The sequence below is a fragment of the Nyctibius grandis genome, chromosome 14 (genome assembly GCF_013368605.1).
Source record: "Nyctibius grandis isolate bNycGra1 chromosome 14, bNycGra1.pri, whole genome shotgun sequence".
In the NCBI taxonomy this organism is placed as follows: Eukaryota; Metazoa; Chordata; class Aves; order Nyctibiiformes; family Nyctibiidae; genus Nyctibius; species Nyctibius grandis.
Window position 1 is genome coordinate 14321747 of NC_090671.1, and position 13868 is coordinate 14335614.

The following is a 13868-nucleotide window of genomic DNA, read 5'->3' on the forward strand; positions in this document are numbered from 1 at the left end:
TGGCGGTAGGAGCACGATAAGCACTACCAGAATATGTTGGTGGTTCCCCCAGCAGAATTTGCTCTGAGTGTTGGCTTGTGATGAGCATCTCTGCAGGGCTGGGATTTCTGCAGCTGGTGGGGGCTGCGTGCTGAGCGATGCGAACCTCTCTGTGCGATGCTCTCCCCTCTGCACCATCCTGACCTCTCTGCGGGCCGAGCGATGCTGCAGGTCTTGCACGTCCCAGGAGCTCTGCTTTCCCCCCGGGTGCCACCAGCTCGTAGTCAACTCTCCACCAGGAGCCACCCTTGGACCACGGCTGGGGAAAGCAAACCTACACCAGCGTGGGCATCCTCTGCTCCGGGCCGCTCTGTCCTGGGGCATGGCCACTGAGATGGGAGCTGCCCAGGGCATGATAAGCATGGACAAGTGTAATGGGAGAGGACACCCCAAAAAAAAAGGCTTTCCCCTCTCTTTCATGCAGTCCTCATCTCTGCACCAGTAAGTGCAGCATCCCTGAGCCACGCTGCCCTCTGTGCGGGCTCTGCGGAGGACCCAGACTGAAATGACCAAGTTCTTTTGGGTTGTTTCCCTCTGTGTCCTGTGCTGCCCCGTGCAGCCGTACCAGGGCACTTGCCCCTCTGGGCAGAGGTGGTTTGGCTGTAGGATGCTGCCGTCATCCCTTCCAGGGTGATGGACCTGCCCAAACCCTTTGCATGGCCCTTGCCTACACCTCTCGCAGCAGCAGTTGGGCACTTCTGAGCTATGCTGGGGAAATGTGTGACTGGGGGTAAAATTATCTTTAAAAAAAGAAGGAAAATAAATAAATCTGAGCAATTCCTTAATTTATTCCAGACCTGCAGCAGCCGAGCCTCCTTTGTGTGTGCAGAGCAATTAAATTAAGATCGTCTTCACCCATGTCCTGTATCGACGTCCTCTGCTCAGCCTGCTTTCCCTTCAGACAAACAATACTCAAACCATCTCTTTGCACCCACAAAAATCAAGTGCAACTTGCCAGTCTCCCTCTTGCTATTGTGCAAATCACAGTCCTCCTCTCCCACCCTCTTCTGAGTTTTTCTGATGGTAATTTCTGCCCTGAATGATTTCTGTCCGTTGTAAATAGAGCATGCACATATGGATTGGGAATGGTGCAAAAAAAAAAAAGCCTCTTCTATTGCTGTTTGCATTCAAACTTGCATGCAGTGATTTTACAGCAAAACATCAGTTTACAACTGTTAAGAGAAAAAGAAAACGTTACACAGGAACTAGAACTACTCCAGTCTTCCGCTGCATGCAGCACAACGTCCTCTCTTGATGTGGTATCTAATAAAGTGAGACTATTGGAAAAGAAAGAAAAAAAAAAACCCAACCGTGGTGTTTTTGGCTTCTTTAATTCCCTGTGGGACTCCAAACCTCGGCATGGGCTGGTCGGGGTGGGTGGCTGTCCTGGGTGTGGTGGGCTTGGGAGTGCTGGAGAGTTGGGTTGTGTTCAAGAGGTTGGGGTGGTGGGTGCAGCCCCTTCTTTGCAGGGAGAGCACCCAGGCCTGCCCACCTTGGCTCTCCTGCACCCCTGGGGTTAAGGGGGGTGATGTGGGTGCTGGGGAACAGTCTGGGTTAAAAGCCAGGGTGCGCCAGGGGAGTTGATTCTTTGTACACCCGTGGGCTCCTGCTCGCTTCGTGCCTCATTGGGTGCGGACGCGATGGGTGCACACTGCTGGGAAGGCTGCGGTGCATGTGGTGGTGGTGGCTGCTTTGCTCTGGGTGCCCTTGAAAAGCAAAGCCGCCCCCTGAGAAGTGAACCTCCCTCCTGGTGCCCTTCCTCACGCCCCAGCCCTCCTTCCCGTTCACCAGGTACATGCAGGTCCTGTTGAACCACTGCAGGAGAACCACCCCCCCTCCAGCCGCTGCACCACCCAAGCAACATCGTTCTCCTTTTTTAAAAAAATTTTGGCATTTTTAGGCTCAATTTCGAGCAGATCGTTGGCCCCAGGGAAGGGCACGCCAGGGTGGTGGGAGCCCCTGGGACGGCAGCGGGCGGTGGTACCAAGGAGGCCATGGCCCAGCCCTGGGCAGGGGGACACTGGTGGTGGCCTCGCCTCTCCGAGGACACCCGCACCCTCCGTGTGCCGAGCCGTGGAGGGTGGCTGCGTGGTGGGGCCGGCGCCGATGCCCACGGACAGCAGCAGATGGCACCGGTGCTCCAGGCAAGGCACGGGCAGAGCGGGCAGGAGGGGCCCAAGGGTGCCCACGACCAGGTTTCCCTTCAGCACCTGCCATCCTGGCGGTGGGACCCCCTCAGCGTCACCCATCCCGGTGGTGGGACCCCCCACCCCATCAGTAGCACCCATTGTGGTGGTGGCCCCCCAAATGCAGTCTTCACACAAGCTGTTGCTGAGCTTTGATGGGTGACAGCCTTGTCGGGGTGGTGGAGCTGCCCCATCCCCATGGCTGCTCCCACACGCTGGGGGTTTAACCTGTGGTTTCCCCAAGGCCAGGCCAGTAGTGGTTCTTCAAGAGAGGTCTGTGGGCAGTTGAAGCTTCCTGAGGTGTCTACACTGATGAGATGTCATCACTGCATTGCAGGTGGCTTGGAAATAATTACCCAGGAGAGACCTGCAGGCCAGGGTCCACCTTCCTACCCTGAGCAATTTAAAGTTGTCGTATAGTGCTGTCTGTAATGCTCTTAATGAAGACCTCGAGCTCTCCCTCTGGCCAGAAGACCTCATGTTCTCACACATGCTGGCAGAAAAATAACCAGAGGTTTAACACACACAGCAGTGACTGAATTGCCTGAGGTGATCTCCTCTTTGGGGTGAAACTCTGAGGAAAAGGGGACAAATGACGCTAGCTCCCAGTGAGCTGCAGGATGTGTTGTCTTGTCTTCGGAGGACAAGGAGAGGGATGGTTTGGGAGGACGATGAGTGCAAAGCTCTTCGGTTATGTCATGCTGGATGCTGAGAGGCTTGAGCAAAGAAAACAGGTAATTTTCCAGCAATGGTGAAGCTGTACGTGTGCTCACTCCCAGTGACTGCCAGTGGTGGTATTTTAGGTGGGGTGGGCAGAAGAAAGAGCAAACACCATCCCCGTAATTACCAGGTGCGCTGAGAACAGCGGGGCCAATTGCATCCTCCTTTTTCTGCTGCTAAAGCTTGTTCTCTCCCAAAGCTTTAGCGGCAGGAACTAGTTGGGTCTTTGTCCCCTGAAAAAGCAGTTCCCAGAGATGTCTCGCAGCCTTAAAATTGAGCTTTAACTTCCTTTTATTAGAGTTTTTCAGCATGAGAGCTTCCCATCGAGTTTTCCTCTCTGCTGCTGCCTGGCATTGGTGCAGCGAGTGGCCAGCAGAGAGGTCCCAGCAGAGAGGTCCCAGAGCATTGGCCACCCAGCTCCAACCCAGCACCAGAGCAAGCATCCCCTGTATCCCCTGCAATTATGATGCTGCCTTAATTAATTGTGGGCGAGGCAGTGCCAGCTGTGGTCGGCTGTGAAGTCCTCAATGGAAAGTACTTCAAAAGAGAGAAAGAGGCGTTTTGAGCGAGCCCATGGGGATAAGAGAGGGTGCTTTGTTCCCCCTGATTGATATTTCTGCTCCCATTTTCTTCTCAGCCTCTCTGAAAAGGAAGCCCTTGGATTGCAAATTGCGCTTGATCAGGACCATTATTTGCATGTTCTGCTTTTGTAGGTAGCTTTACAGTTTTAATTGCATCTCAGAACATCTGAATCATTCTGCTGTTCCAACCAGTTTCTTTGCGTGCTAATTTGTTTTAGACCTTTGGTGCAATCAATAGATTCTCATCTGGCCAAGCCAGTCATGACCAGTAATTTACAGCTCTAGTTGTTCTGAAATCAATAGAGATTTGCTCTTCGTTGAGAGGGCTGTAAAACACGGGTGACAGGAGGCACGCTGAGCAGTTGACATGGAAGAAGGTCCCTTGCTGGTCTTGGAGAGTTGCCAGTACAATCAGGGAGGAAAAGCTGCAGGACCGGCAAGCGGAGCAGACCTCTCCGGCTGAATGAGCACCAGGCTGAAGACGTTGACAAAGTGTTGGGCTCTTGCTCCTCTCCTGGAGCGGGAGATGCAAAATAGAGCGTATGGGCAAACGGCTGCTCTCCAAGATGCACGTTGCTCCAGAAGGTCATGGCAGCACCCCGTGACCCAACCCGTGCCAGCATCCTATAGTGCCCTCTTCTAACCTATCTCCTGGTGGTATCACTCATAAAAAGAACATGTTGTGGAGCTCTCATAACGTCCTGCATGATCCCAGGGCATCAGGAGCACACTGAGGCTCTACTGAGCAGGAGAGAACAATTCCATGGCTTTCCATCTTCTGGAGGAAAATGAAAATAAACAAAAGCAAACTTGTATTATTTAACATTTCACTTAAAAAATAGAGAAGCTCAACTAAATAAATCCCTCTTCTATCCGCTTTCAAGCCCAGCTTTTCAAAAAGCCTGCAGCTAGAAATCTCTTTATGTCGTAGCGCACAGATAACGATGTAATTATGAGCTCAGATCAATGGCTTTCATCCCGGTCTGTGCTCAGCCTAAAAATAAACTGTTATTCTTTCACTCAGATGCACAGAACTGGGGCTAGCATCTCCTCTGGGCTGCTGGCCCAATGCAGAACCATTTACTGACAGCCATGGGGCTGGAGACAGTCTGTGGTGGGGATTGGAGAGTCCACGAAGCCTTTCCCTGGGGTCAACTGAGGATTCAGCTTGTCTCATTTCTGCAGGGTAATGTTGGGTCCCGAGCAGGAGAGGCCAGTGAAGACACCTGGGTGATGCTCATCTCCTCCCAGCCACTGCATGGAGCTGCTGTCACATTCCCACCGCGCTGGTGGCTGCGGTGACATCGCCTGTGAAATAGGGAGCCACGTTTTAGCGGTTGTGTGAGTTTCGGCGACTTTCTTGGGAAAGAAAAATCCAAAGAATAAATATCAGCCTTTTTTATTGCGTGCTGCACAATGGGAATATAACTTATTGCTGCTGGAGAGCGGAGTGGTTGGCAGGGACCATAAATCCCCGATTCCAATAGACTCTGCTCACGCTTCAACAAAAGTAACGGATGTACAGGCAAAGAGCGAGCGGGGTTGGAACAGGGAGTGGAGTGTTTTGATTAATCACAGCTTGAATATTAACAGGGCATAATGCTGATTTTTTTTGTATAGGCAGAGGTCCCCGAGGGTGTACCTGCCTCCAGCGCTGGAATAATGAGTGCGCTGAATGTTGCGGGAGGGATCCTTGAATCCTGTGTCCAGTTCTGGGCCCCGCACTTCAAGAAAGATGTTGAGGTGCTGGAGCGAGTTTAGGGGAGGGCGACCAAGCTGGTGAAGGGTCTGGAGGGTCTGACCTGCGAGGAACGGCTGAGGGAGCTGGGGGTGTTTAGCCTGGAGAAGAGGAGGCTCAGAGGTGACCTTAGTGCAGTCTCCAACTACCTGAAGGGAGGTTGTAGCACAGTGGGAGTCAGCCTCTTCTCGCAGGCTACTAGCGATAGGACAAGAGGACACAGCCTCAAGCTTCACCAGGGGAGGTTCAGGTTGGACATTAGGAAGCATTTCTTCTCAGCAAGGGTCATTAGGCATTGGAAGGGGCTGCCCAGGGAGGTGGTGGAGTCCCCATCTCTGGAGGGGTTTAAGAAAAGCCTGGACATGGCACTTAGTGCCCTGGTCTAGTTGCCATGGTGGTGTGAGGGCAATGGTTGGACTCGATGATCCCAGAGGGCTCTTCCAACCCCATTGATTCTATGATTCTGTGGTTCTGTGGGTGGGATGCAGCCCAGTGGGGTGGCCGGGTGTTGGAAAGAGGGTGCTGGGTACCAGTACTGGGCTGTGACAGCCCCTGCAGTGATACTGGGAATGAGGCCACAGCTTTCAGCTCATCCTTCCTAAAAGCGCCTGTCTCAAAGGTTGAGCTGGGCTGTCCTTACTTGGTCTTTGCCTTGGGGACACCTTCATTAATCTAATCAGTCCAGATTAATTATATTACAGCTCATCTTAAAAGCTCTCAAAACTGGGACCAGGTTGGGATTAAAACGCATGATTGCAAGTGGGCCTGGCTTGGTAGGAAGCAAGCGAATAAATAAGGGGAAATTCTGACTGAGAAGCCTTTGCAAGATCCAGCAGCGGGAGCCTGGCGCCTGCCTTAGAGCTGGATTAAATAGCTGGAGTCAAGATGGAAATTGCAGTTATCTGCTTTTGGAGAGCTGAGCAGGTTTTCTGAATGCATTAGGGCTGCAGAGAGAACTGTTTTCTCAGGTTTTCTCACAGCGTCGTGAAAAAATCTCCACAAATTAGCTCCTTCCAAAAACTGTCAAAGCATAAAAGACTCATCTTGGTCAGGTCAAGACTGGAAAAGAAAAGCTCTGGCCAAGGAAAAGCCAAACAAAAAAAATAAAATAGAAGAATAGCTGTTGGGTCGAAGGGAATTGAGGGGAAGCATTCAGGGTGTGTTTCTAAACAGGCTGGGCTGAATTTGGGGGAGAAGGAGCGTGAGGAGTTCATGGGTGTCTGTGTCACTCCGCTTTGTTCCCGGGATGAGGGGCAGCATTATTAATTAAGGGCCAGACAAGCAGAGCTGAAGAGCTGATCGTTATCTACCTGATAAGAGCCCTGCCATGGAAACCCTGAGCGGTACAGCCAAGATCTCAGCGAATTAGGGTTTTATTCAGCTTCTAACAAAGAGCCATTTTCCTTTTAAAATCCAAGTGATTCAGATACCCGTGAGTCCTCCGCAGGTGTGGAAGGCAGGTGGGGTCTCCAGGGGCTGAACTCAGCAGGTCCCAGCCATGGGATGTGCCTTAGCATCGCTTTCAGCCCTGGCTGTGTGTATTTAATGGCCTGGCCAAGTGGTTGTGATCGAGTAGCTGGGAAGTTTTCAGAGAAACAAGCCTCTGGAGACAGCCAGGCAGGACAACCAGGCAGGAAAACCTGCCTGGGTGAGAGCCATTTGTTCTGCCACTCCAGAGGGAAGTAGATGAAAACATGCTGTATATACTGAATATATAGGGTTTATACCTGGAGCCAGCCTGCTCCCTGCAGCAGTTTCTAGCACGTCCTGAACCACCAGCCCTTTTTTCCACCCGTTTCCACCTCCGCAGCAGTTTTAATGTGCGAGTCGCTGCATCCCGGGCAGGAGGCTCAGGGTTACCCCGAAGGAATCCTTGGCTCAGGAGCTGCTCAGGAACGTCCTGCTGCCCTGCTGCGGAGGCTCTGCTGCCCAAATAAACCTCCTCTTGGTGGAGATGCGATGCCGAGCGATGCAGGGGAGGGGGGATGCTCAGCGAAGCGGGGGCTCCTCTCAGGAGGGGGGTCCATGGAGGTGGGGGACAGGGACAGGGACGCGTGCCAGGGTGGCAGGGCAGGGGCTCGCCCAGGGGACAGCTTCCCGGCACAGCCGAGCGCTCGGTCGTGCTCACGAGTCCTCGCTTGCCCTGTCAGCAAACAGGCCCGCTCGAGCTGAATAATTCAGGCTGTGCAGTGGCTGCGGGTCCCGCCGGGCGTGCGGCACCGCCGGAGAATGCCAACGAGGCCGGCGCTGCGGAGAAGCAGTAGCCACCGTTTGGGCCCAGAAAGCTGAAAACTGCCTCCTTCTCCCCGAGCCGACCCATGCCATCCCGACCCCCGGGCACGTCCCCATCCCATGCCACCCTGACCCCTGGGCACGTCCCCATGCCACTGCAACCCCTGGGCACGTCCCCATCCCATGCCACCCTGACGCCAGGGCATAACCCTATCCCATGCCACCCTGACCCCGGGCATGTCCCCATCCTATGCCACCCTGACCCCATGGCATGTCCCCATCCCATGCCACCCCGACCCCCAGGCACATCCCCATCCCAGAAGAACCAAACTGCATTTCGCAGCCCTGGGAGCGGAGCCGCAGGGGCCAGGGTGCGGTGCTGGCACAGCAAAGCTGTTCCTGGCTGCCTGCCATGATGCAATCGATGTCGTGGCCTCAGGGACAACATGAGGTGCTTTCAGGACGAGGAGCACTGTCCTGGTTTCACAGGATAAAATTTATAAAATCAAGTTTCTGTTAGATTTGGTTTCAGGTTGTGGCCAGCCGTGGTGATCAGGGCCATTAGCAGCTAAACCGAGGGCAGCTGCCCCAGGCTGGCCCACAGCTGTATTCTATATCATTAACATCAAATTCATTATAAAAGGGAAAGCTGCTGAGGGGGTGCTTTTTTTTTTTTTTTCATTTCTCTCCTCTCCTCCCCTCTTTGGCATTGCCAACAATTGCTGTTCCTGGAGCAACCTGCTGCAACTCTGTAGCTAAGTATCATTTTGTGTCTTTTGTATTATCATTGAAATTGGTTTCTTTATTTTATTAAATCTGCTTAACTTTAATCCATGAGTTTACCTCCTTTTCCCAATTCCCTCCCTCAGTTGGGGAAGGGACATTGGGTGAGAGAACAATTGTTATTGTTATTACCTGCAGGGGTAGCAGGTTCATGAACCCCCGCTGTCAGCTCCAGCCGTCCCTGGGGCATCAAACAGAGCCAGATGCTTCCAGTCTGAGGAATAAGTCGCGTGCCAGAATAAAATGCCCGGTGCCAGGCTGGGATGGAGGGAGACAGGAACCATCCCTGCTCCTCAACGGGTCTGTTTCTGTGGCGCAAAGATGTGCTGATGGAGCTGGGATCGGGGTCCTGAGCAGCACCAGGTGCGTTGCACATCCTGGGGTATCAAAGGGGGGTGTAATGGTGCTGAGCACTCAGTGGGTTGGGCAGCCGTGTCCCCTGCAGCGGAGCCAGCTGCCAACATTTCTGCTCCATTTTCGGCATGAACTGGGCTGCGTATGAAATAATTTGCTGAGAATCATTAACCTAATGATGGAGGCTTGCGATAAATGGCTTAGCCTGGCTGGGGTGGGAAATGGGCTGAACAACCGCTCCAGAGAGAGACATGGAAAAAGGAAGGGGAAGGAGTGATGGTGGGTTTGGGGGGGCACTGAGGGCAGGGCTGGGGTCTGCTACCAGCACCCTGAGCCCAGCAGCTCTCAGCCCCATCCCACCCCCTTTCATCAACCAGGAGATGGGAGAGGAGCAGGAATGGGGTGGGAGCACGAGAGTCCTGCCCAGCCAGGGGATCCATGGGTAAAACCCCAGGGCCACGTCCCAGAGCTGCTCTGGGGCCAAAGGGGAAACTAAAAAGCAGCTTTGGGACTGCAGATATAGGAGTTTGGGGAAAACTTTGTGCCAAAGCAGACTCAGAGGGTGTTCCTGGCAGAGCTGAGTGGTTTTCCCAGGCGGGTTTCACCCTGTCCTGAGAGCAAGGCTTGTGTATGCCTGGGATGGGGCAGCCCCAAAAAGACTGAATCACCCCAAAAAAAACAGTGCTGGGGTGTGGGTCAGGCCCTTCTCCTTCCCCTGGGTGAATGGATGCTGGAGGCAAAGCCCCAGGGACACCCTCGATGGCTGCAGGGAGAATGGCGATGCTCCAGGGAATTCAGATCAGCACGGGGCAGAGGGGAATTTGGGGAGAAATATTCCAATTTAGGTAGAGAAATTGTGCCAGAGGAGCAGGTTTTGACAATATGAACAGGCAGAGGAAAAAGAAATGCCACTGGCTTTCATCTTTGCATGTTTTTGCCATTTTTGTGTCTAAAATGGAATTAACTTTTGAGCTGTAAAGCACTAACCGCTGATAATGAAGGCCAAAACGCGTGGGTCTCGACGTGAGGTGCCACCCACACCCCCCCGTCCAGTCCCCAGCCCCATTATTTTAAATTGATGCAATTATTCATCTTGCAGAGTAATGTATTTTTTGTTCTCTGGTGCCCAGTAGACCTTAAAGCAGAACAAATACTTTAATAAAATCGAGATGGTGCTTCTCGGAAGATGGAGCGCTGGGTTATTAAGAAGAGGAGCAGGTTTGGGAATCTTTAATAAATTATTGCTTAATATTTTCTTCTTGCAACATATCTATATGATTAGTAAATGTTTTCTGTTCACTGATTAACTTTGTTTATTTCTTAATTAAGTTTAGCACCGTCTGTCTTGTGTTACGAAATAATTGAGTGATTAATGCGCCTGAATTTACATTTTCATTAAGCCCCCCGAATCAGTTCTGTACTAATTAGCCACGCCATGACACGCAGATCCAGGATGTTAGAATGACAATTTTAGCCCATTAAGTAATAACTGTTACATTGATTAGTGATAACGGAGCAGAGACAGTAAATCCTCATTTAGCTGAGTTACAGCATCCCATGGGGTGATGCTGGGGGGGATGATGGCTGGTCCGACTCCCTTTTGGCACCAGTTGGTAATTAAGTGGCTTTAATTGATTCTTTCCATTTGGGTGTCCAGGTGAGGAGGTTAGATTTAGCTGCCTGAGTACATTTTTGGTTGATGCTTCCATCTGGGGAGGGTGATCAGGGGGAGACGTGCCCAAAAGAGAGCGCAGACCACCCGTGCCTTCCCAGGAGCCTCTGCTCCGAGTCAATTAGGGCTCTCAATTAGTAATTAGTAACGATAATGAAATTAACATTTCCCTTTCAATGGCTATGAGCTGTGCCTTATGGGATGGGGATGGGATGGAGGTCAGGAAGGGGATGGGGAATGAGGAATGGGAATGGGATGGGGACAAGGACAAGAGAACAAATGGGGATGGGGACAGGAACAGGGATGAGGACAGGAAGGGGCGCAGGGACAGAGAAGGGGACGCTGCCAAGGGGATGGCTTTGCTGCTGACCCCGAAGGAAGCGAGACAGCCACCTAGTTGTGTCAGACACAGCCAGAAACGTGTCCGGAGATGCTTTTGCACTGGGCAGGAGGAGAAGGCGGGGGACAAACAAACCATTTCCCTTTTCCTAGGGGACATGCCAGCCTGCGAGGGTGTGACCCTGGTAGGGCTTTACAGCCAGGCACACTCCAGAGGAACCCGTGTGAGAGCCCGTTACTTATTTGTTCTCACCACAACTGTGGCTTTTTTTTTTTTAATGCTGGATTCTGCTCCCAGAAACTAGGACACAGCCGTGACGTGTGCCTGCTCCGAAGCTACGGTAATCTCCTGCCCTGGGTCGGGGCGGCTGCGTGCTGGCAGGGAGCAGCGGGCGCGGGTTTGCCGGGTGCCCGAGTGCCAGCAGCATCTCAAGCACAAACCAGCCCCAGGCTGGGCGAGGAGCATCTCTGGCTTCTGCTGCTCCACCGCAGCAGCACTCGGCACAGCACGGGGGAGCAGCCGGCTCATTTATCAGCCAGCGCTAAAGGAAGATGCCGACATCCCATAGCAAAGCCACACGAGGCAATTTTGCCTCCGACTCTGCTCCTCCATTGAAGCATCGAGATGAACCCACGCACACAGATGGTTTCTCCCTTCCTCCCCCAGCGAAACACCTGCACCCCCTCGCCTGCCCGTGGGGAATCCGCTGACACGAGGATTTGGGGACCGGTTCAGGTCGGGGATGCCCTGACCCACTGGCTTCAAAAACCAAACTTGTTTTTCTCCATCCCGGCTCATTAGAGGCACAGAGCAAGAAAGCACCAAGCGACCCATTTCAATTGTAGATTCTGACCTTTATGCTTAAGATCTTTGCAGACATCCTGTTTACAGCTTTTTTTTTTTGTGCTGGCACTTCATAATCCTCAAAATGAGACGTTTTGCAGCCTTTTTTACTATTATAATGCATTGCATCCCTCCCCACATCCCGCTGACGAGCCCTCCTGAGCCAGCCTGGGTAATGAGAAGTTTCTGAAAAGACCCATAAATGAGGATCCCCACCACAGCGGGGACCCAGCATTTGCCCCAAGCCCTTATGCAATAAAACTCACCCCAGTGCCAGGGCACAGAGTGGGCACTGCTCTCCTGATAAGGTGGAAACCGCAGCAGTCCCTTTTCGGTCCCTTTTGGCTCAAAACCCAACGTCCCTGATGTAGGGATTGATTTGGTGACGCTAACACTTGGGGACACTTAAGGCCAATGTCAAAAGTCTCCTGGCAATAGCCTTGAGGTCTTTGGGGTGAAAAACACCCCTAAAGCCCTGCAGAACTGGGTCATTCTGGTGCAGCGTCATTGGGAGCAGCTCAGGCTGCTCAGTGCAATTCGGAGTCACCTCGTGTATGTCACGGTCAGTAAGGGTTAATCTATTTGCTGTTTCAGGAGGATCCCTGATGGCTCTTGGGGCAAGCCTGGCCCAGAAGAAGCAAAATAAACCCAATGACTCTCAATTTTCCCCCACACCTGTCAAAAATGGCTGTTGAGCAGCTCATCTGCAAACTTTGTTCTGATGGATGCTCGTGCAGGGGGAAGGCACCGCGCATCCCATCTGGAGACCTGGAATTGCAAACACCAGCTGGGGAGCTGAGGAGAAAACATCCCTGGTTTTATAAAACGCAAGACAATTGCTGGTTTTGAGGGGAAAATGGGACCGTTTGGAAGCAGGGAACACCCTGGGGTGGTGGGACCCACTGATCCAGTGCGGGGCTCCCTGGGCAGGGGACTGCCTGGCTGCTGTCCCCAGCCGATGGCTGGCCTCATCTTCCCCCAGTCCCCCCCAGTACCCTGCAGCCTTGGCCGGAGGGAGGGAACGCAGCCGGGGCGTTTGCATGGCCAAACCCCAGAAACCTCGTACCGGGAGGATAAAAATAGTACAAACAGCTCTTCAGCCCCCAGCCTGGAGCCGAGGCAGCGCTCGCCAGCCTGGTTTGCTATGGAAACGAGCTGCTGCGGTCCCTGTTCCTGCCTTCTCCTGCCTGCTCCTGCCTGTGTCTGCCCGCTCCTGCCCGGGGCAGGTTCCATGTTCCCTCTCGCACGGACGCTCTCGCATCCAGCACGGACCGAGCTGAGGCCGCAGTTCGCCTCGGCATGGACAGCAGCAGGATCCGACCCCTCCTCGGCCGCTCTTCCCCTGCACTCCTGGCCTGTGGGAGCGGGGGGCTGCCAGCGGGATGCCGGGGTACACGAACCCCAGCAAATCGCAGCCACAAGCGGCCCCCACTGCGGGCACATTGCTCGGGGGCCCCCCCTGCTCCCCCGGGGCCAGCCGGGTGCATCACCCAGAAAAATGCCACCCTCGGAGCCTGGACCCGCCTGCAGCAAAGATGCTGGTGGGAACAGGGTCTGTGGCCACTGAGGGCTGCTGCTTTAATCACGTTAAGGCAGGGATATTTTCTCTAGATCCTTTTTTAATTATCTCCTGGCTCAGCGGGGCTCGGCCTGGTGTGCCGGGGAGCGGGGGGCAACCGGGCACTGTCACCGCGGCGGAGACAGCACCGGGCAGGCGACGGGGCTTCCAGCTGCCACCAGTGCACCCTAAAAATCCCCCCCAATGCTTAAAGTCGCCGATAAAGGGGGTGGAAAAAAAATCCTCTCTCACCTTTATCACTTTACAATCGTAATTTTTCCTACTCCCAGAGTCGGGAAGTTTTCGAATTAATTTTTCATTGATCTGACACAAAGATATATATATATATTTTTTTTTTTTTTTTCCTTGCTAGCCCCGCTCAATAAATCTTTGGCTGGACGCGAGTGCCGGGGCTCGGGGCAGCGCTGGGGCCAGCACCGCCCTCCGCACCCGCAGCATCCTTTGCCCTTGAGCGCAGCGGCGGGGCCGGGACTGGCCGGGAGCCGCTTCCCGGCCCCATCCCCGTTCCCAAACAAGAGGGAAAAAAGGAAGAAAAAGAAAAAAAAATAGAAATTAAGGGGGGTGGGCTGGGAGGGAAGGGGTTAAGCGCAGGAGGGGCGGTGGGCGGAGCGGAGCCGTTAAGGGCCGGCGGCCGGGAGCGGCTGCGGGCAGCGCTGAGCGGGGTCCCCCCGTGCCCGGGCGGCATGAGCGGAGCCCCGGCAGCAGGGCAGGGCCGGTAGAGCGGGGGCACGGCTGGGGCCAGGCTGCTGTGAGCCCCCCCCCATCCCCACCCCGGCCCCGCCGCTCCCGGGGGCGGCCGGT